Raw genomic sequence first — 25,375 nt, 5'->3', positions numbered from 1 at the left:
AGTCTACGCTTTGATCGTTACCTGGAAGACTAGTAGTAGCTTCCGATGCTCGTCTGGTGGCATTCTGTAATCTGTCTAATATCAGAGTGTTGATGAAACACAGAAATTGCATCGGAATTGAATACAATAGTCACCATGTGCACTTTCCTCCATGGGAGTAATGTCTCAAACACTCTACGATTGGATCGTTCCCTGGAAGACCAGTAGTAGATTCCGATGCACATCTCGTAGCATTCTGTAATCTGTGGACTATCAGAGTGTTGATGAAACACAGAAATAGCATCGGGATTGAATACAACAGTAACTTTGCGCACTTTCCTCCACGGGAGGTCTGTCTCAAACAGTCTACCCTTTGATCGTTAACTGGAAAACCAGAAGTAGTTTCCGATGCACATAAAGTGACATTCTGTAATCTGTGGACCTTCAAAGTTTTGACGAAACACAGAAATTACATCGGGATTGAATACAACAGTTACCATGCCTACATCGCTCCATGGGAGGAATTGCATCGGAATTGAATACAACAGTCACCAAGTGCACTTTCCTCCATGCGAGTAATGTCTCAAACAGTCTACGCTTTGATCGTTCCCTGGAAGACCAGTAGTAGTTTCCGATGCACATCTGGTGGCATTCTCTAATCTGTGGACTATCAGTGTGTTGATGAAACACAGAAATTGCATCGCGATTGAATACAACAGTCACCATGCGCACTTTCCTCCATGGGAGCAATGTCTCAAACAGTCTACGTTTTGATCGTTCCCTGGAAAACCAGTAGTAGTTTCCGATGCAGATCTGGAGGCATTATGTAATCTGTGGACCTTCAAAGTGTTGATGAAACACAGAAATTGCATCGGGATTAAATACAACAGTCACCATTCGCACTTTCCTCCAAGTTAGTAAAGTATCAAACAGTCAACGCTTTGATCATTCCCTGGAAGACCAGTGTTAGTTTGTGATGCACATCTGGAGGCATTCTGTAATCTGTGGACTATCAGAGTGTTGATGAAACACCGAAATTCCATTGTGATTGAATTCAACAGCCACAATGCGCACTTTCCTCCATGCGAGTAATTCTCAAACAGTCTACGCTTTGATCGGTCCCTGATGACCAGTAGTAGTTTCCGATGCACATCTGGAGGAATTCCGTAAATTGTCGACTATCAGAGTGTTGATGAAACACTAAAATTACATCAGGATTGAATACAACAGTCACCATGAGAACTTTCCACCATGGGAGTAATGTCTCAAACAGTCTACGCTTTGATCGTTCCCTGGAAGGCCAGTAGTAGTTTCCGATGCACATCTGGTGGCATTCTGTAATCTGTGGACCTTCAAAGTGTTGATGAAAGACAGAAATTGCATCGGGACTCAATACAACAGTCACCATCCGCACTTTCCTCCATGTTAGTAATGTCTCAAACAGTCTACGCTTTGATAGTTCCCTGGAAGACCAGTGTTAGTTTCCGATGCACATTTGGAGGCATTCTGTAATCTGTGGACTATCAGAGTGTTGATGAAACACAGAAATTGCATCGGGATTGAATACAACAATCACCATGCACACTTTCCTCCATGTTAGTAATGTCTCAAACAGTCTACGCTTTGATCGTTCCCTTGAAGACCAGTAGTAGTTACCGATGCACATCTGGAGGCATTCTGTAATCTGTGGACTATCAGAGTGTTGATGAAACACAGAAATTTCATCGAAATTGAATACAACAGTCACCATGCGCACTTTCCTCCATGGGAGCAATGTCTCAAACAGTCTACGCTTTGATCGTTCCCTGGAAGGCCAGTAGTAGTTTCCGATGCACATCTGGAGGCATTCTGTAATCTGTGGACCTTCAAAGTGTTGATGAAACACAGCAATTGCATCGGGATTGAATACAACAGTCACCATCCACACTTTCCTCCATGTTAGTAATATCTCAAACAGTCTACGCTTTGATAGTTCCCTGTAAGACCAGTGTTAGTTTCCGATGCACATCTGGAGGCATTCTGAATTCTGTGGACTATCAGAATGTTGATGAAACACTAAAATTGCATCGGGATTGAATACAATAGTACCATGCGAACTTTCCTCCATGGGAGTAATGTCTCAAAGAGTGTACGATTTGATCGTTCCCTGGAAGACCAGTAGTAGTTTTCGATGCACATCTGGAGGCAATCTGTAATCTGTGGACTATAAGACTGTTGATGAAACACAGAAGTTGCATCGGGAGTGAATACAACAGTCACCATCCGCACTTTCCCCCATTAGAGTAATTCTCAATCAGTCTACGTTTTGATCGTTCCCAGGAATACCAGTAGTAGTTTCCTATGCACATCTGGAGACAATCTGTAATCTGAGGACCTTCAAAGTGTTGATGAAACACAGAAATTTCCTCGGGATTGAATACTACTGTCAGCATGCGCACTTTCCTCCATGGGAGTAATGTCTCTAACAGTCTACGCTTTGATCATTCCCTGGAAGAGCAGTAGTAGTTTCCGATGCACATCTGGAGGCATTCTGTATTCTGTGGACTATCAGAGTGTTGATGAAACACAGAAATTGCATCGGAATTGAATACAACAGTCACCATGTGCACTTTCCTCCATGGGAGTAATGTCTCAAACACTATACGCATTGATCGTTCCCTGGAAGACCAGTAGTAGTTTCCAATGCACATCTGGTGGCAGTCTGTAATCTGTGGACTATCAGTGAGTTGATGAAACACAGAAATTGCATCGGGATTGAATACAACAGTCACCTTGCGCACTTTCCTCCACTGGAGGTATGTCCCAAAAAGTCTACACTTTGATCGTTAACTGGAAAACCAGAAGTAGATTCCGATGCACATAAAGTGGCATTCTGTAATCTGTGGACCTTCAAAGTTTTGATGAAACACATAAATTGCATCGGGATTGTATACAACAGTTAAGATGCCTACTTTCCTACATGGGAGTAATTCTCAAACAGTCTACGTTTTGATCGTTCCCAGGAAGACCAGTAGTAGTTTCCGATGCACATCTGGAGACAATCTGTAATCTGTGGACCTTCAAAGTGTTGATGACACACAGAAATTGCCTCGGGATTGAATACAACAGTCAGCATGCGCACTTTCCTCTATGGGAGTAATGTCTCATACAGTCTTCTCTTTTATCGTTCCCAGGAAGACCAGTAGCAGTTACCGATGCACATCTAAAGGCATTCTGTAATCTGTGGGAAATCAGAGTGTTGATGAAACACAGAAAATGCATCGGGATTGAATACAACAGTCACCATGCCCACTTTCCTCCAAGGAAGTAGTGTCTCAAACAGTCTACGCTTTGATCGTTCCCTGGAAGACCAGTGGTAGTTTCCGATGCACATCTGGAGGAATTCTGTAATCTGTGGACTATCAGAGTGTTGATGAAACACAGAAATTTCCTCGGGATTGAATACTACTGTCAGCATGCGCACTTTCCTCCATGGGAGTAATGTCTCTAACAGTCTACGCTTTGATCGTTCCCTGGAAGAGCAGTAGTAGTTTCCGATGCACATCTGGAGGCATTCTGTAATCTGTGGACTATCTGATTGTTGATGAAACACATAAATTGCATCCGGATTGAATACAAGAGTCACCATGTGCCCTTTCCTCCATGGGAGAAATGTCTGAAACAGTCTACGCTTTGATAGTTCCCTGGAAGACCAGTAGTAGTTCCCGATGCACGTCTGGAGGCATTCTGTAATCTGTGGACTATCTCAGTGTTGATGAAACACATAAATTGCATCGGGATTGAATACAACAGGCACCATGCGCACTTTCCTCCATGGGAGCAATGTCTCAAACAGTCTACGCTTTGATCGTTCCCTGGAAGGCCAGTAGTAGTTTCCGATGCACATCTGGAGGCATTCTGTAATCTGTGGACCTTCAAAGTGTTGATGAAACACAGAAATTGCATCGCGATTGAATACAACAGTCACCATGCGCACTTTTCTCCATGTTAGTAATCTCTCGAACAGTCTACGCTTTGATAGTTCCCTGGAAGACCAGTGTTAGTTTCCTATGCACATCTGGATTCATTCTGTAATCTGTGGACTATCAGAGTGTTGATAAACACAAAAATTTCATCGGGATTGAATACAACAGCCACCATGCGCACTTTCCTCCATGGGAGTAATGTCTCAAACAGTCTAAGCTTTGATCGTTACCTGGAAGACGAGTAGTAGATTCCGCTGCACGTCTGGTGGCATTCTGTAATCTGTGGACTATCAGAGTGTTGATGAAACACAGAAATTGCATCGGAATTGAATACAACAGTCACCATGTGCACTTTCCATCATGGGAGTAATGTCTCAAACACTATACGCATAAATCGTTCCCTGGAAGACCAGTAGTAGTTTCCGATGCACATCTGGTGGCATTCTGTAATCTGTGGACTATCAGTGTGTTGATGAAACACAGAAATTGCATCGGGATTGAATACAACAGTCACCTTGCGCACTTTCCTCCACTGGAGGTATGTCTCAAAAAGTCTACCCTTTGATCGTTAACTGGAAAACCAGAAGTAGATTCCGATGCACATAAAGTGGCATTCTGTAATCTGTGGACCTTCAAAGTTTTGATGAAACACATAAATTGCATCGGGATTGAATACAACAGTTAAGATGCCTACTTTCCTACATGGGAGTAAATCTCAAACAGTCTACGTTTTGATCGTTCCCAGGAAGACCAGTAGTAGTTTCCGATGCACATCTGGAGACAATCTGTAATCTGTGGACCTTCAAAGTGTTGATGAAACACAGAAATTGCCTCGGGATTGAATACAACAGTCAGCATGCGCACTTTCCTCTATGGGAGTAATGTCTCATACAGTCTTCTCTTTTATCGTTCCCAGGAAGACCAGTAGCAGTTACCGATGCACATCTAAAGGCATTCTGTAATCTGTGGAAAATCAGAGTGTTGATGAAACACAGAAAATGCATCGGGATTGAATACAACAGTCACCATGCGCACTTTCCTCCAAGGAAGTAGTGTCTCAAACAGTCTACGCTTTGATCGTTCCCTGGAAGACCAGTGGTAGTTTCCGATGCACATCTGGAGGAATTATGTAATCTGTCGACTATCAGAGTGTTGATGAAACACTAAAATTACATCAGGATTGAATACAACAGTCACCATGAGAACTTGCCACCATGGGAGTAATGTCTCAAACAGTCTACGCTTTGATCGTTCCCTGGAAGGCCAGTAATAGTTCCCGATGCACATCTGGTGGCATTCTGTAATCTGTGGACCTTCAAAGTGTTGATGAAACACAGAAATTGCATCGGGACTCAATACAACAGTCACCATCCGCACTTTCCTCCATGTTAGTAATGTCTCAAACAGTCTACGCTTTGATAGTTCCCTGGAAGACCAGTGTTAGATTCCGATGCACATTTGGAGGCATTCTGTAATCTGTGGACTATCAGAGTGTTGATGAAACACAGAAATTGCATCGGGATTGAATACAACAATCACCATCCACACTTTCCTCCATGTTAGTAATGTCTCAAACAGTCTACGCTTTGATCGTTCCCTTGAAGACCAGTAGTAGTTACCGATGCACATCTGGAGGCATTCTGTAATCTGTGGACTATCAGAGTGTTGATGAAACACAGAAATATCATCGAAATTGAATACAACAGTCACCATGCGCACTTTCCTCCATGGGAGCAATGTCTCAAACAGTCTACGCTTTGATAGTTCCCTGTAAGACCAGTGTTAGTTTCCGATGCACATCTGGAGGCATTCTGAATTCTGTGGACTATCAGAATGTTGATGAAACACTAAAATTGCATCGGGATTGAATACAATAGTACCATGCGAACTTTCCTCCATGGGAGTAATGACTCAAAGAGTGTACGATTTGATCGTTCCCTGGAAGACCAGTAGTAGTTTTCGATGCACATCTGGAGGCAATCTGTAATCTGTGGACTATAAGACTGTTGATGAAACACAGAAGTTGCATCGGGAGTGAATACAACTGTCACCATCCGCACTCTCCCCCATTAGAGTAATTCTCAAACAGTCTACATTTTGATCGTTCCCAGGAATACCAGTAGTAGTTTCCTATGCACATCTGGAGACAATCTGTAATCTGTGGACCTTCAAAGTGTTGATGAAACACAGAAATTTCCTCGGGATTGAATACTACTGTCAGCATGCGCACTTGCCTCCATGGGAGTAATGTCTCTAACAGTCTACGCTTTGATCATTCCCTGGAAGAGCAGTAGTAGTTTCCGATGCACATCTGGAGGCATTCTGTAATCTGTGGACAATCAAAGTGTTGATGAAACACAGAAATTGCATCGGGATTGAATAGAACAGTCACCATGCGCACTTTCCTCCATGGGAGCAATGTCTCAAACAGTCTACGCTTTGATCGTTCCCTGGAAGGCCAGTAGTAGTTTCCGATGCACATCTGGAGGCATTCTGTAATCTGTGGACCTTCAAAGTGTTGATGAAACACAGAAATTGCATCGCGATTGTATACAACAGTCACCATGCGCACTTTTCTCCATGTTAGTAATCTCTCGAACAGTCTACGCTTTGATAGTTCCCTGGAAGACCAGTGTTAGTTTCCTATGCACATCTGGATTCATTCTGTAATCTGTGGACTATCAGAGTGTTGATAAACACAAAAATTTCATCGGGATTGAATACAACAGCCACCATGCGCACTTTCCTCCATGGGAGTAATGTCTCAAACAGTCTAAGCTTTGATCGTTACCTGGAAGACGAGTAGTAGATTCCGCTGCACGTCTGGTGGCATTCTGCATTCTGTGGACTATCAGAGTGTTGATGAAACACAGAAATTGCATCGGAATTGAATACAACAGTCACCATGTGCACTTTCCTCCATGGGAGTAATGTCTCAAACACTATACGCTTTGATCGTTCCCTGGAAGACCAGTAGTAGTTTCCGATGCACATCTGGTGGCATTCTGTAATCTGTGGACTAACAGTGTGTTGATGAAACACAGAAATTGCATCGGGATTGAATACAACAGTCACCTTGCGCACTTTCCTCCACTGGAGGTATGTCTCAAAAAGTCTACCCTTTGATCGTTAACTGGAAAACCAGAAGTAGATTCCGATGCACATAAAGTGGCATTCTGTAATCTGTGGACCTTCAAAGTTTTGATGAAACACATAAATTGCATCGGGATTGAATACAACAGTTAAGATGCCTACTTTCATACATGGGAGTAATTCTCAAACAGTCTACGTTTTGATCGTTCCCAGGAAGACCAGTAGTAGTTTCCGATGCACATCTGGAGACAATCTGTAATCTGTGGACCTTCAAAGTGTTGATGAAACACAGAAATTGCCTCGGGACTGAATACAACAGTCAGCATGCGCACTTTCCTGTATGGGAGTAATGTCTCATACAGTCTTCTCTTTTATCGTTCCCAGGAAGACCAGTAGCAGTTACCGATGCACATCTAAAGGCATTCTGTAATCTGTGGAAAATCACAGTGTTGATGAAACACAGAAAATGCATCGGGATTGAATACAACAGTCACCATGCGCACTTTCCTCCAAGGAAGTAGTGTCTCAAACAGTCTACGCTTTGATCGTTCCCTGGAAGACCAGTGGTAGTTTCCGATGCACATCTGGAGGAATTCTGTAATCTGTGGACTATCAGAGTGTTGATGAAACACAGAAATTGCGTCGGGATTGAATACAACAATCACCTTGATCACTTTCCTCCACGGGAGTAATTCTCAAACAGTCTACGCTTTGATCGTTCCCTGGAAGACCAGTAGTAGTTTCCGATGCACATCTGGTGGCATTCTGTAATCTGTGGACTATCAGAGTGTTGATGAAACACAGAAATTGCATCGGGATTGAATACAACAGTCACCATCCGCACTTTCCTCCATGGGAGTAATGTGTGAAACAGTCTATGATTTCATCGTTCCCTTGAAGACCAGTAGTAATTTCCGATGCACATCTGGTGGCATTCTGTAATATGTGGACTATCAGAGTGTTGATGAAACACAGAAATTTCATCGGGATTGAATACAACAGTCGCCATGTGCACTTTCCTCCATGGGAGAAATGTCTCAAACGGTCTACGCTTTGATCGTTAACTGGAAAACCAGAAGTAGTTTCCGATTCACATAAAGTGACATTCTGTAATCTGTGGACATTCAAAGTTTTGATGAAACACAGAAATTGCATCGGGATTGAATACAACAGTTACCATGCCTACTTCCCTCCATGGGAGTAATTCTCAAACAGTCTACGTTTTGATCGTTAACAGGAACACCAGTAGTAGTTTACGATGCACATCTGGAGACAATCTGTAATATGTGGACATTCAAAGTGTTGATAAAACACAGAAATTGCCTCGGGACTGAATACAACAGTCAGCATGCGCACTTTCCTCTATGGGAGTAATGTCTCAAACAGCCGACGCTTTGATCGTTCCCTGGAAGAACAGTAGTAGTTACCGATGCACATCTGGAGGCATTCTGTAATCTGTGGACTATCAGAGTGTTGATGAAACACAGAAATTTCATCGAAATTGAATACAACAGTCACCATGCGCACTTTCCTCCATGGGAGCAATGTCTCAAACAGTTTACGCTTTGATAGTTCCCTGTAAGACCAGTGTTAGTTTCCGATGCACATCTGGAGGCATTCTGAATTCTGTGGACTATCAGAATGTTGATGAAACACTAAAATTGCATCGGGATTGAATACAATAGTACCATGCGAACTTTCCTCCATGGGAGTAATGTCTCAAAGAGTGTACGATTTGATCGTTCCCTGGAAGACCAGTAGTAGTTTTCGATGCACATCTGGAGGCAATCTGTAATCTGTGGACCTTCAAAGTGTTGATGAAACACAGAAATTTCCTCGGGATTGAATACTACTGTCAGCATGCGCACTTGCCTCCATGGGAGTAATGTCTCTAACAGTCTACGCTTTGATCATTCCCTGGAAGAGCAGTAGTAGTTTCCGATGCACATCTGGAGGCATTCTGTAATCTGTGGACAATCAAAGTGTTGATGAAACACAGAAGTTGCATCGGGAGTGAATACAACAGTCACCATCCGCACTTTCCCCCATTAGAGTAATTCTCAAACAGTCTACATTTTGATCGTTCCCAGGAATACCAGTAGTAGTTTCCTATGCACATCTGGAGACAATCTGTAATCTGTGGACCTTCAAAGTGTTGATGAAACACAGAAATTTCCTCTGGATTGAATACTACTGTCAGCATGCGCACTTGCCTCCATGGGAGTAATGTCTCTAACAGTCTACGCTTTGATCATTCCCTGGAAGAGCAGTAGTAGTTTCCGATGCACATCTGGAGGCATTCTGTAATCTGTGGACAATCAAAGTGTTGATGAAACACAGAAATTGCATCGGGATTGAATACAACAGTCACCATGCGCACTTTCCTTCATGGGAGCAATGTCTCAAACAGTCTACGCTTTGATCGTTCCCTGGAAGGCCAATAGTAGTTTCCGATGCACATCTGGAGGCATTCTGTAATCTGTGGACCTTCAAAGTGTTGATGAAACACAGAAATTTCATCGAAATTGAATACAACAGTCACCATGCGCACTTTTCTCCATGGGAGCAATGTCTCAAACAGTCTACGCTTTGATCGTTCCCTGGAAGGCCAGTAGTTGTTTCCGATGCACATCTGGAGGCATTCTGTAATCTGTGGACCTTCAAAGTGTTGATGAAACACAGAAATTGCATCGGGATTGAATACAACAGTCACCATCCGCACTTTCCTCCATGTTAGTAATATCTCAAACAGTCTACGCTTTGATAATTCCCTGTAAGACCAGTGTTAGTTTTCGAGCACATCTGGAGGCATTCTGAATTCTGTGGACTATCAGAATGTTCATGAGACACTAAAATTGCATCGGGATTGAATACTACTGTCAGCATGCGCACTTTCCTCCATGGGAGTAATGTCTCTAACAGTCTACGCTTTGATCACTCCCTGGAAGAGCAGTAGTAGTTTCCGATGCACATCTGGAGGCATTCTGTAATCTGTGGACTATCTGATTGTTGATGAAACACATAAATTGCATCCGGATTGAATACAAGAGTCACCATGTGCCCTTTCCTCCATGGGAGAAATGTCTTAAACAGTCTACGCTTTGATCGTTCCCTAGAAGACCAGTAGTTGTTACCGATGCACATCTGGAGGCATTCTGTAATCTGTGGACAATCAAAGTGTTGATGAAACACAGAAATTGCATCGGGATTGAATACAACAGTCACCATTCGCACTTTCCTCCATGGGAGCAATGTCTCAAACAGTCTACGCTTTGATCGTTCCCTGGAAGGCCAGTAGTAGTTTCCGATGCACATCTGGAGGCATTCTGTAATCTGTGGACCTTCAAAGTGTTGATGAAACACAGAAATTGCATCGCGATTGAATACAACAGTCACCATCCGCACTTTCCTCCATGGGAGTAATGTGTGAAACAGTCTATGCTTTGATCGTTCCCTTGAAGACCAGTAGTAATTTCCGATGCACGTCTGGTGGCATTCTGTAATATGTGGACTATCAGAGTGTTGATGAAACACAGAAATTGCATCGGGATTGAATACAACAATCACCATGCACACTTTCCTCCATGTTAGTAATGTCTCAAACAGTCTACGCTTTGATCGTTCCCTTGAAGACCAGTAGTAGTTACCGATGCACATCTGGAGGCATTCTGTAATCTGTGGACTATCAGAGTGTTGATGAAACACAGAAATATCATCGAAATTGAATACAACAGTCACCATGCGCACTTTCCTCCATGGGAGCAATGTCTCAAACAGTCTACGCTTTGATAGTTCCCTGTAAGACCAGTGTTAGTTTCCGATGCACATCTGGAGGCATTCTGAATTCTGTGGACTATCAGAATGTTGATGAAACACTAAAATTGCATCGGGATTGAATACAATAGTACCATGCGAACTTTCCTCCATGGGAGTAATGACTCAAAGAGTGTACGATTTGATCGTTCCCTGGAAGACCAGTAGTAGTTTTCGATGCACATCTGGAGGCATTCTGTAATCTGTGGACCTTCAAAGTGTTGATGAAACACAGAAATTGCATCGGGATTGAATACAACAGTCACCATCCGCACTTTCCTCCATGTTAGTAATATCTCAAACAGTCTACGCTTTGATAATTCCCTGTAAGACCAGTGTTAGTTTTCGAGCACATCTGGAGGCATTCTGAATTCTGTGGACTATCAGAATGTTCATGAGACACTAAAATTGCATCGGGATTGAATACTACTGTCAGCATGCGCACTTTCCTCCATGGGAGTAATGTCTCTAACAGTCTACGCTTTGATCACTCCCTGGAAGAGCAGTAGTAGTTTCCGATGCACATCTGGAGGCATTCTGTAATCTGTGGACTATCTGATTGTTGATGAAACACATAAATTGCATCCGGATTGAATACAAGAGTCACCATGTGCCCTTTCCTCCATGGGAGAAATGTCTTAAACAGTCTACGCTTTGATCGTTCCCTAGAAGACCAGTAGTTGTTACCGATGCACATCTGGAGGCATTCTGTAATCTGTGGACAATCAAAGTGTTGATGAAACACAGAAATTGCATCGGGATTGAATACAACAGTCACCATTCGCACTTTCCTCCATGGGAGCAATGTCTCAAACAGTCTACGCTTTGATCGTTCCCTGGAAGGCCAGTAGTAGTTTCCGATGCACATCTGGAGGCATTCTGTAATCTGTGGACCTTCAAAGTGTTGATGAAACACAGAAATTGCATCGCGATTGAATACAACAGTCACCATCCGCACTTTCCTCCATGGGAGTAATGTGTGAAACAGTCTATGCTTTGATCGTTCCCTTGAAGACCAGTAGTAATTTCCGATGCACGTCTGGTGGCATTCTGTAATATGTGGACTATCAGAGTGTTGATGAAACACAGAAATTGCATCGGGATTGAATACAACAATCACCATGCACACTTTCCTCCATGTTAGTAATGTCTCAAACAGTCTACGCTTTGATCGTTCCCTTGAAGACCAGTAGTAGTTACCGATGCACATCTGGAGGCATTCTGTAATCTGTGGACTATCAGAGTGTTGATGAAACACAGAAATATCATCGAAATTGAATACAACAGTCACCATGCGCACTTTCCTCCATGGGAGCAATGTCTCAAACAGTCTACGCTTTGATAGTTCCCTGTAAGACCAGTGTTAGTTTCCGATGCACATCTGGAGGCATTCTGAATTCTGTGGACTATCAGAATGTTGATGAAACACTAAAATTGCATCGGGATTGAATACAATAGTACCATGCGAACTTTCCTCCATGGGAGTAATGACTCAAAGAGTGTACGATTTGATCGTTCCCTGGAAGACCAGTAGTAGTTTCCTATGCACATCTGGAGACAATCTGTAATCTGTGGACCTTCAAAGTGTTGATGAAACACAGAAATTTCCTCGGGATTGAATACTACTGTCAGCATGCGCACTTGCCTCCATGGGAGTAATGTCTCTAACAGTCTACGCTTTGATCATTCCCTGGAAGAGCAGTAGTAGTTTCCGATGCACATCTGGAGGCATTCTGTAATCTGTGGACAATCAAAGTGTTGATGAAACACAGAAATTGCATCGGGATTGAATACAACAGTCACCATGCGCACTTTCCTTCATGGGAGCAATGTCTCAAACAGTCTACGCTTTGATCGTTCCCTGGAAGGCCAGTAGTAGTTTCCGATGCACATCTGGAGGCATTCTGTAATCTGTGGACCTTCAAAGTGTTGATGAAACACAGAAATTGCATCGCGATTGTATACAACAGTCACCATGCGCACTTTTCTCGATGTTAGTAATCTCTCGAACAGTCTACGCTTTGATAGTTCCCTGGAAGACCAGTGTTAGTTTCCTATGCACATCTGGATTCATTCTGTAATCTGTGGACTATCAGAGTGTTGATAAACACAAAAATTTCATCGGGATTGAATACAACAGCCACCATGCGCACTTTCCTCCATGGGAGTAATGTCTCAAACAGTCTAAGCTTTGATCGTTACCTGGAAGACGAGTAGTAGATTCCGCTGCACGTCTGGTGGCATTCTGCATTCTGTGGACTATCAGAGTGTTGATGAAACACAGAAATTGCATCGGAATTGAATACAACAGTCACCATGTGCACTTTCCTCCATGGGAGTAATGTCTCAAACACTATACGCTTTGATCGTTCCCTGGAAGACCAGTAGTAGTTTCCGATGCACATCTGGTGGCATTCTGTAATCTGTGGACTATCAGTGTGTTGATGAAACACAGAAATTGCATCGGGATTGAATACAACAGTCACCTTGCGCACTTTCCTCCACTGGAGGTATGTCTCAAAAAGTCTACCTTTTGATCGTTAACTGGAAAACCAGAAGTAGATTCCGATGCACATAAAGTGGCATTCTGTAATCTGTGGACCTTCAAAGTTCTGATAAAACACATAAATTGCATCGGGATTGAATACAACAGTTAAGATGCCTACTTTCATACATGGGAGTAATTCTCAAACAGTCTACGTTTTGATCGTTCCCAGGAAGACCAGTAGTAGTTTCCGATGCACATCTGGAGACAATCTGTAATCTGTGGACCTTCAAAGTGTTGATGAAACACAGAAATTGCCTCGGGATTGAATACAACAGTCAGCATGCGCACTTTCCTCTATGGGAGTAATGTCTCATACAGTCTTCTCTTTTATCGTTCCCAGGAAGACCAGTAGCAGTTAACGATGCACATCTAAAGGCATTCTGTAATCTGTGGAAAATCAGAGTGTTGATGAAACACAGAAAATGTATCGGGATTGAATACAACAGTCACCATGCGCACTTTCCTCCAAGGAAGTAGTGTCTCAAACAGTCTACGCTTTGATCGTTCCCTGGAAGACCAGTGGTAGTTTCCGATGCACATCTGGAGGAATTCTGTAATCTGTGGACTATCAGAGTGTTGATGAAACACAGAAATTGGGTCGGGATTGAATACAACAATCACCTTGATCACTTTCCTCCACGGGAGTAATTCTCAAACAGTCTACGCTTTGATCGTTCCCTGGAAGACCAGTAGTAGTTTCTGATGCACATCTGGTGGCATTCTGTAATCTGTGGACTATCAGAGTGTTGATGAAACACAGAAATTGCATCGGGATTGAATACAACAGTCACCATCCGCACATTCCTCCATGGGAGTAATGTGTGAAACAGTCTATGCTTTCATCGTTCCCTTGAAGACCAGTAGTAATTTCCGATGCACATCTGGTGGCATTCTGTAATATGTGGACTATCAGAGTGTTGATGAAACACAGAAATTTCATCGGGATTGAATACAACAGTCGCCATGTGCACTTTCCTCCATGGGAGAAATGTCTCAAACGGTCTACGCTTTGATCGTTCCCTGAAAGACCAGTAGTAGTTTCCGATGCACATCTCTTGGCATTCTGTAATCTGTGGACTATCAGAGTGTTGATGAAACACAGAAATTGCATCGGAATTGAATACAACAGTTACCATGCCTACTTCCCTCCATGGGAGTAATTCTCAAACAGTCTACGTTTTGATCGTTAACAGGAACACCAGTAGTAGTTTACGATGCACATCTGGAGACAATCTGTAATATGTGGACATTCAATGTGTTGATAAAACACAGAAATTGCCTCGGGATTGAATACAACAGTCAGCATGCGCACTTTCCTCCATGGGAGTAATGTCCCTAACAGTTTACTCTTTGATCAATCCCTGGAAGACCAGTAGTAGTTTCCGACACTCATCTACAGGCATTCTGTAATCTGTGGACTATCTGAGTTTTGTTGAAACACAGAAATAGCATCGGGTTTGAATACAACAGTCACCATGCGCACTTTCCTCCAAGGGGGCAATGTCTCAAACGGTCTACGATTTAATCGTTCCCTGGAAGGCCAGTAGTAGTTTCCGATGCACATATGGAGGCATTCTGTAATCTGTGGACTATCTGAGTGTTGATGAAACACATAAATTGCATCGGGATTGAATACAACAGTAACCATGCTCACTTTCCTCCATGGCAGCAATGTCTCAAGCAGTCTACGCTTTGATCGGTCCCTGATGACCAGTAGTAGTTTCCGATGCACATCTGGAGGAATTCTGTAATCTGTCGACTTTCAGAGTGTTGATGAAACACAGAAATTGCATCGGGATTGAATACAACAGTCACCATGCCAACTTTCCACCATGGGAGTAAAGTCTCAAAGAGTTTACGTTTTGTTCGTTCTCCAGAAGACCAGTAGTAGTTTCCGATGCACATCTGGAGGCATCCTGTAATCTGTGGACTATCTGAGTGTTGATGAAACACATAAATTGCATCGGGATTGAATACAACAGTAACCATGCTCACTTTCCTCCATGGCAGCAATGTCTCAAACAGTCTACGCTTTGATCGTTGCCTGGATGGCCAGTAGTAGTTTCCGATGCACATCTGGTGGCATTCTGTAATCTGTGGACCTTCAAAGTGTTGATGAAACACAGGAATTGCAACGGGACTGTATACAACAGTCACCATCCGCAATTTCCTCCATGTTAGTAATGTCTCAAACAGTCTACGCTTTGATAGTTCCCTGGAAGACCAGTGTTAGTTTCCGATGCACATTTGGAGGCATTCTGTAATCTGTGGACTATCAGAGTGTTGATGAAACACAGAAATTGCATCGGGATTGAATACAACAGTCACCATGCACACTTTCCTCCATGTTAGTAATGTCTCAAACAGTCTACGCCTTGATCGTTCCCTTGAAGACCAGTAGTAGTTACCGATGCACATCTGGAGGCATTCTTTAATCTGTGGACTATCAGAGTGTTGATGAAACACAGAAATTTCATCGGGATTGAATACAACAGTCACCATGCGCACTTTCCTCCATGGGAGCAAAGTCTCAAACAGTCTACACTTTGATCGTTCCCTGGAAGGCCAGTAGTAGTTTCCGATGCACATCTGGAGGCATTCTGTAATCTGTGGACCTTCAAAGTGTTGATGAAACACAGAAATTGCATCGGGATAGAATACAACAGTCACCATCCGCACTTAACTCCATGTTAGTAATATCTCAAACAGACTACGCTTTGATAGTTCCCTGTAAGACCAGTAGTGGTCTCCGATGCACATCTGGAGACAATCTGTAATCTGTGGACCTTCAAAGTGTTGATGAAACACAGATATTGCCTCGGGATTGAATACAACAGTCAGCATGCGCATTTTCCTCTATGGGAGTAATGTCTCATACAGTCTTCTCTTTTATCGTTCCCAGGAAGACCAGTAGCAGTTACCGATGCACATCTAAAGGCATTCTGTAATCTGTGGAAAATCAGAGTGTTGATGAAACACAGAAAATGCATCGGGATTGAATACAACAGTCACCATGCGCACTTTCCTCCAAGGAAGTAGTGTCTCAAACAGTCTACGCTTTGATCGTTCCCTGGAAGACCAGTGGTAGTTTCCGATGCACATCTGGGGGAATTCTGTAATCTGTGGACTATCAGAGTGTTGATGAAACACAGAAATTGCGTCGGGATTGAATACAACAATCACCTTGCGCACTTTCCTCCACGGGAGTAATTCTCAAACAGTCTACGCTTTGATCGTTCCCTGGAAGACCAGTAGTAGTTTCCGATGCACATCTGGTGGCTTTCTGTAACCTGTGGACTATCGGTGTGTTGATGAACACAGAAATTGCATCGGGATTGTATACAACAGTCACCATGCGCACTTTCCTCCACGGGAGTAATGTCTCAAACAGTCTACGCTTTGATCGTTACCTGGAAGACTAGTAGTAGCTTCCGATGCTCGTCTGGTGGCATTCTGTAATCAGTGGAGTACCAGAGTGTTTATGAAACACAGAAATTGCATCGGAATTGAATACAACAGACACCATGTGCACTTTCCTCCATGGGAGTAATGTCTCAAACACTCTACGCTTGAATCGTTCCCTGGAAGACCAGTAGTAGATTCCGATGCACATCTCGTAGCATTCTGTAATCTGTGGACTATCAGAGTGTTGATGAAACACAGAAATAGCATCGGGATTGAATACAACAGTAACGTTGCGCACTTTCCTCCACGGGAGGTCTGTCTCAAACAGTCTACCCTTTGATCGTTAACTGGAAAACCAGAAGTAGTTTCCGATGCACATAAAGTGACATTCTGTAATCTGTGGACCTTCAAAGTTTTGATGAAACACAGAAATTGCATCGGGATTGAATACAACAGTTACCATGCCTACTTCCCTCCATGGGAGTAATTCTCAAAGAGTCTACGTTTTGATCGTTCCCAGGAACACCAGTAGTAGTTTACGATGCACATCTGGAGACAATCTGTAATATGTGGACCTTCAAAGTGTTGATAAAACACAGAAATTGCCTCGGGATTGAATACAACAGTCAGCATGCGCACTTTCCTCTATGGGAGTAATGTCTCAAACAGCCGACGCTTTGATCGTTCCCTGGAAGAACAGTAGTAGTTACCGATACACATATGGAGGCATTCTGTAATCTGTGGACTATCAGAGTGTTGATGAAACACAGAAATTGCATCGGGTTGGAATACGAGAGTCAACATGTGCACTTTCTTCCATGGGAGTAATGTCTCTAACAGTCTACTCTTTGATCATTCCCTGGAAGACCAGTAGTAGTTTCCGACGCTCATCTACAGGCATTCTGTAATCTGTGGACTATCTGAGTTTTGTTGAAACACAGAAATAGCATCGGGATTGAATACAACAGTCACCATGCGCACTTTCTTCCAAGGGGGCAATGTCTCAAACGGTCTACGATTTAATCGTTCCCTGGAAGGCCAGTTGTAGTTTCCGATGCACATATGGAGGCATTCTGTAATCTGTGGACTATCTGAGTGTTGATGAAACACATAAATTGCATCGGGATTGAATACAACAGTAACCATGCGAACTTTCCACCATGGGAGTAATGTCTCAAAGAGTTTACGTTTTGATCGTTCTCCAGAAGACCAGTAGTAGTTTCCGATGCACATCTGGAGGAATTCTGTAATCTGTCGACTATCAGAGTGTTGATGAAACACAGAAATTGCATCGGGATTGAATACAACAGTAACCATGCTCACTTTCCTCCATGGCAGCAATGTCTCAAACAGTCTACGCTTTGATCGGTCACTGATGACCAGTAGTAGTTTCCGATGCACATCTGGAGGAATTCTGTAATCTGTCGACTATCAGAGTGTTGATGAAACACAGAAATTGCATCGGGATTGAATACAACAGTCACCATGCGAACTTTCCACCATGGGAGTAAAGTCTCAAAGAGTTTACGTTTTGATCGTTCTCCAGAAGACCGGTAGTAGTTTCCGATGCACATCTGGAGGCATTCTGTAATCTGTGGACTATCTGAGTGTTGATGAAACACAGAAATTGCATCGGGATTGAATACAACAGTAACCATGCTCACTTTCCTCCATGGGAGCAATGTCTCAAACAGTCTACGCTTTGATCGTTCCCTGGAAGGCCAGTAGTAGTTTCCGATGCACATCTGGTGGCATTCTGTAATCTGTGGACCTTCAAAGTGTTGATGAAACACAGAAATTGCAACGGGACTGTATACAACAGTCACCATCCGCACTTTCCTCCATGTTAGTAATGTCTCAAACAGTCTACGCTTTGATAGTTCCCTGGAAGACCAGTGTTAGTTTCCGGTGCACATTTGGAGGCATTCTGTAATCTGTGGACTATCAGAGTGTTGATGAAACAGAGAAATTGCATCGGGATTGAATACAACAGTAACCATGCGCACTTTCCTCCATGGGAGCAATGTCTCAAACAGTCTACACTTTGATCGTTCCCTGGAAGGTCAGTAGTAGTTTCCGATGCACATCTGGAGGCATTCTGTAATCTGTGGACCTTCAAAGTGTTGATGAAACACAGAAATTGCATCGGGATTGAATACAACAGTCACCATCCGCACTTTCCTCCATGTTAGTAATATCTCAAACAGACTACGCTTTGATAGTTCCCTGTAAGACCAGTGCTAGTTTCCGATGCACGTCTGGAGGCATTCTGTAATCTGTGGTCTATCAGAGTGTTGATTAAACACTAAAATTGCATCGGGATTGAATACAATAGTACCATGCGAACTTTCCTCAATGGGAGTAATGTCTCAAAGAGTGTACGATTTGATCGTTCCCTGGAAGAGCAGTAGTAGTTTCCGATGCACATCTGGAGGCAATCTGTAATCTGTGGACTATAAGACTGTTGATGAAACACATAAGTTGCATCGGGAGTGAATACAACAGTCAACATCCGCACTTTCCTCCATGAGAGTAATTCTCAAAGAGTCTACGTTTTGATCGTTCCCAGGAAGACCAGTAGTAGTTTCCGATGCACATCTGGAGACAATCTGTAATCTGTGGACCTTCAAAGTGTTGATGAAACACAGAAATTACCTCGGGATTGAATACAACTGTCAGCATGCGCACTTTCCTCCAAGGGAGTAATGTCCCTAACAGTCCACGATTTGATCATTCGCTGGAAGACCAGTAGTAGTTTCCGATGCACATCTGGAGGCATTCTGTAATCTGTGGACTATCTGAGTGTTGATGAAATATAGAAATTGCATCGGGATTGAATACAACAGTCACCATCCGCACTTTACTCCATGGGAGTAATGTCTCAAAGAGTCTACGCTTTGATAGTTCCCTGGAAGACCAGTAGTAGTTTCCGATACACATCTGGAGGCATTCTGTAATCTGTGGACCTTCAAAGTGTTGATGAAACACAGAAATTGCCTCGGGAGTGAATACAACATTCACAATCCGCACTTACCTACTTGGGAGTAATGTCTGAAGCAGTCTACAAATTGATCGTTCCCTGGAAGGCCAGTAGTAGTTTCCGATGCACATCTGGATGCCTTCTGTAATCTGTGTACTATCAGAGCGTTGATGAAACACAGAAATTGCATCGGGATTGAATACAACTGTCACCATCCGCTCTTTCCTCCATGGGAGTAATTCTGAAACAGTCCAGGCTTTGATCGTTCCCTGGAAGACCAGTAGTAGTTCCCGATGCACATCTGGTGGCATTCTGTAATTTGTGAACTATCAGAGTGTTGATGAAACATAGAAATTGCATCGGGATTAAATACAACAGTCAACATGCGCACTTTCCTCCACGGGAGTAATGTCTCAAACAGTCTACGCTTTGATCGTTCCCTGGAAGACCAGTAGTAGTTCCCAAAGTACATCTGGTGGCATTGTGTAATTTGTGGACTATCACAGTGTTGATGAAACACAGAAATTGTATCGGGATTGAATACAACAGTCACCATCCGCACTTTCCTCCATGGGAGTAATGTCTCAAACAGTCTACGCTTTGATCGTTCCCTGGAAGACCAGTAGTAGTTTCCGATGTACATCTGGTGGCATTCTGTAATTTGTGGACCATCAGAGTGTTGATGAAACACAGAAATTGCATCGGGATTGAATACAACAGTCACCATCCGCATTTTCCTCCATGGGAGTAATGTCTCAAACAGTCTACGCTTTGATCGTTCCCTGGAAGACCAGTAGTGGTTTCTGATGCACATCTGGTGGCATTCTGTAACCTGTGGACCTTCAAAATGTTGATGAAACACAGAAATTGCATCGGGATTGAATACAACAGTCACCATGCGCACTTTCCTCCACGGGAGTAATGTTTCAAACAGTCTACGCTTTGATCGTTGCCTGGAATACCAGTAGTTGTTTCCGATGTACATCTGGTGGCAAACTGTAATCTGTGGACTATCAGATTGTTGATGAAACACAGAAATAACATCGGGATTGAATACAACAGTCACCATGCGCACTTTCCTCCATGGGAGTAATGTCTGCAACAGTCTAGGCTTTGATCGTTCCCTGGATGATCAGTAGTAGTTTCCGATGCACATCTGGTGGCATTCTGTACTATGTGGACTATCAGAGTGTTGATGAAACACAGAAATTGCATCGGGATTGAATACAACAGTCACCATCCGCACTTTCCTCCATGGGAGTAATGTCTGAAACAGTCCAGGCTTTGATCGTTCCCTGGAAGACCAGTAGAAGTTTCCGATGCACATCTGGTGGCATTCTGTAATCTTTGGTGTATCAGAGTGTTGATGAAACACAGAAATTGCATCGGGGTTGAAGACAACAGTCACCATGAACACTTTCCTCCATGGGAGTAATGTCTCAAACAGTCTACGCTTTGATCGTTCCCAGGAAGACCAGTAGTATTTCAGGATGTACATCTGGTGGCATTGTGTAATTTGTGGACTATCGGAGTGTTGATGAAACACAGAAATTGCATCGGGATTGAATACAACAGTCACAATCCGCACATTCCTCCATGGGAGTAATGTCTCAAACTGTCTACGCTTTGATCGTTCCCTGGAAGACCAGTAGTGGTTTCCGATGCACAACTGGTGGCATTCTGTAATCTGTAGACTATCAGAGTGTTGATGAAACACAAAAAATGCATAGGGATTGAATACAACAGCTACCATGCGCACTTTCCTCCATGGGAGTAATGTCTCACACAGACTACGATTTGATCGTTCCCTGGAATACCAGTAGTAGTTTCCGATGCACATCTGGAGGCATTCTGTAATCTGTGGACCTTCAAAGTGTTGATGAAACACAGAAATTGCATCGGGATTGAATACAACTGTCACCATCTGCACTTTCCTCCATGGGAGTAATGTGTCAAACAGTCAACGCTTTGATCGTTCCCTGGAAGACCAGTAGTACTTTCCGATGCACATCTGGAGGGATTCTGTAGTCTGTTGACCTTCAGAGTGTTGATAAAACACAGATATTGCCTCGGGAGTGAATACAACAGTCACCATGCGCACTTTCCTCCAAGGGAGTAATGTCTCAAACAGTCTACGATTTGATCGTTTCCTGGAAGACCAGTAGTAGTTTCCGATGCACAGCTGGAGGCATTCTGTAATCTGTGGACTATCAGAGTGTTGATATAACACAGAAATTGCATCGGGATTGAATACAACAGTCACCATGCGCACTTTCCTCCATGGGAGTAATGTCTGCAACAGTCAAGGCTTTGACCGTTCCCTGGAAGGACAGTAGTAGTTTCCGATGCATATCTGTAATCTGTGGACTATCAGATTGTTGATGAAACACAAATATTGCATCGGGAGTGAATACAACAGTCACCATCCGCATTTTCCTCCATGGGAGTAATGTCTCAAACTATCTACGCTTTGATCGTTCCCTGGAAGACCAGTAGTTGTTTCCGATGCACAACTGGTGGCATTTTGTAATCTGTAGACTATCAGAGTGTTGATGAAACACTGAAAATGCATAGGGATTGAATACAACAGTCACCATGCGCACTTTCCTCCATGGGAGTAATGTCTCACACACTCTACGATTTGATCGTTCCCTGGAATACCAGTAGTAGTTTCCGATGCACATCTTGTGGCATTCTGCAATCTGTGGACTATCAGAGTGTTGATAAAAGACAGAAATAGCATCGGGATTGAATACAACAGTCACCATGCGCACTTTCCTCCATGGGAGTAATGTCTCAAACAGTCTACGCTTTGATCGTTCCCTGGAAGACCAGTAATAGCTTCCGATGCACATCTGGAGGCATTCTGTAATCTGTGGACCTTCAAAATGTTGATGAAACACAAAAATTGCAACGGGAGTAAATACAACAGTCACCATCCGCACTTTCCTTCATTTGAGTAATGTCTACAACAGTCTAGGCTTTGATCGTTCCCTGGAAGACCAGTAGTAGTTTCCGATGCACATCTGGTGGCATTCTGTACTCTGTGGACTATCAGAGTGTTGATGAAACACAGAAATTGCATCGGGATTGAATACAACAGTCACCATCCGCACTTTCCTCCATGGGAGTAATGTCTGAAACAGTCCAGGCTTTGATCGTTCCCTGGAAGACCAGTAGTAGTTACCGATGCACATCTGGTGGCATTCTGTACTCTGTGGGCTATCAGAGTGTTGATGAAACACAGAAATTTCATCGGGATTGAATACAACAGTCAGCATGCGCACTTTCCTCCACGGGAGTAATGTCTCAAACAGTCTACGCTTTGATCGTTCCCAGGAAGACCAGTAGTACTTTCCGATGCACATCTGGAGGCATTCTGTAATCCGTGGACCTTCAAAGTGTTGATGAAACACAGAAATTGCATCGGGTTTGAATAAAACAGTCACCATGCGCAATTTCCACCATGGGAGTAATGTCTCAAACAGTCTACGCTTTGATCAATCCCTGGATTATCAGTAGTAGTTTCCGATGCACATCTGGAGGCTATCTGTAATCTGTGGACTATCTGAGTGTTGATTAAGTATAGAAATTGCATCGGGATTGAATACAACAGTCGCCATCCGCACTTTCCTCCATGGGAGAAATGTCTCAAAGAGTCTACGCTTTGATAGTTCCCTGGAAGACCAGTAGTAGTTCCGATACACATCCGGATGCATTCTGTAATCTGTGGACTTTCAAAGAGTTGATGAAACACAGAAATTGCCTCGGGAGTGAATACAACAGTCACAATCCGCACTTTCCTACTTGGGAGTAATGTCTGAAGCAGTCTACAATTTGATCGTTCCCTGGAAGACCAGTAGTAGTTTCCGATGCACATCTGGATGCATTCTGTAATCTGTGTACTATCAGAGCGTTGATGAAACACAGAAATTGCATCGGGATTGAATACAACTGTCACCATCCGCTCTTTCCTCCATGGGAGTAACTCTGAAACAGGCCAGACTTGGATCGTTCCCTGGAAGACCAGTAGTAGTTACCGATGCACATCTGGTGGCATTCTGTACTCTGTGGGCTATCAGAGTCTTGATGAAACACAGAAATTTCATCGGGATTGAATACAACAGTCAGCATGCGCACTTTCCTCCACGGGAGTAATGTCTCAAACAGTCTACGCTTTGATCGTTCCCAGGAAGACCAGTAGTACTTTCCATGCACATCTGGAGGCATTCTGTAACCTGTGGACCTTCAAAGTGTTGATGAAACACAGAAATTGCATCGGGTTTGAATAAAACAGTCACCATGTGCAATTTCCACCATGGGAGTAATGTCTCAAACAGTCCACGCTTTGATCAATCCCTGGATTATCAGTAGTAGTTTCCGATGCACATCTGGAGGCTATCTGTAATCTGTGGACTATCTGAGTGTTGATTAAATATAGAAATTGCATAGGGATTGAATACAACAGTCGCCATCCGCACTTTCCTCCACGGGAGAAATGTCTCAAAGAGTCTACCCTTTGATAGTTCCCTGGAAGACCAGTAGTAGTTTCCGATACACATCTGGAGGCATTCTGTAATCTGTGGACGTTCAAAGAGTTGATGAAACACAGAAATTGCCTCGGGAGTGAATACAACAGTCACAATCCGCACTTTCCTACTTGGGAGTAATGTCTGAAGCAGTCTACAATTTTATCGTTACCTGGAAAACCAGTAGTAGTATCCGATACACATCTGGAGGCATTCTGTAATCTGTGGACCTTCAAAGTGTTGATGAAACACAGAAATTGCATCGTGATTGAATACAACAGTCACCATCCGCACATTCCTCCATTGGAGTAATGTCTCAAATTGTCTACGCTTAGATCGTTCCCTGGAAGACCAGTAGTGGTTTCCGATTCACAACTGGTGGCATTCTGTAATCTGTAGACTATCAGAGTGTTGATGAAACACAGAAAATGCATAGGGATTGAATACAACAGTCACCATGCGCACTTTCCTCTATGGGAGTAATGTCTCACACAGTCTACGATTTGATCGTTCCCTGGAATACCAGTAGTAGTTTCCGATGCACATCTGGTGGCATTCTGCAACCTGTGGACTATCAGAGTGTTCATGAATCACAAAAATTGCATCGGGATTGAATACAACAGTCACCATGGCATTCTGTAATCTGTGGACTATCAGAGTGTTGATTAAACACAGAGATAGGATCGGGATTGAATACAACAGTCACCATGCGCACTTTCCTCCATGGGAGTAAAGTCTGAAACAGTCTACGCTTTGATCGTTTCCGCGAAGGCCAGTAGTAGTTTCCGATGCACATCTGTAATCTGTGGACTATCAGAGTGTTGATGAAACACAAAAATTGCATCGGGAATGAATACAACAGTCACCATCCGAATTTTCCTCCATGGGAGTAATGTCTCAAACAGTCTACGCTTTGATCGTTCCCTGGAAAACCAGTAGTAGTTTCCGATGCACATCTGGTGGCATTCTGTAATCTGTGGACTATCAGAGTGTTCATGAATCACAAAAATTGCATCGGGATTGAATACAACAGTCACCATGCGCACTTTCCTCCACGGGAGTA

This window comes from Schistocerca gregaria, chromosome 10, assembly GCF_023897955.1.
Source record: "Schistocerca gregaria isolate iqSchGreg1 chromosome 10, iqSchGreg1.2, whole genome shotgun sequence".
NCBI lineage: Eukaryota > Metazoa > Arthropoda > Insecta > Orthoptera > Acrididae > Schistocerca > Schistocerca gregaria.
Note: the sequence above shows the minus strand (reverse complement) of the source record.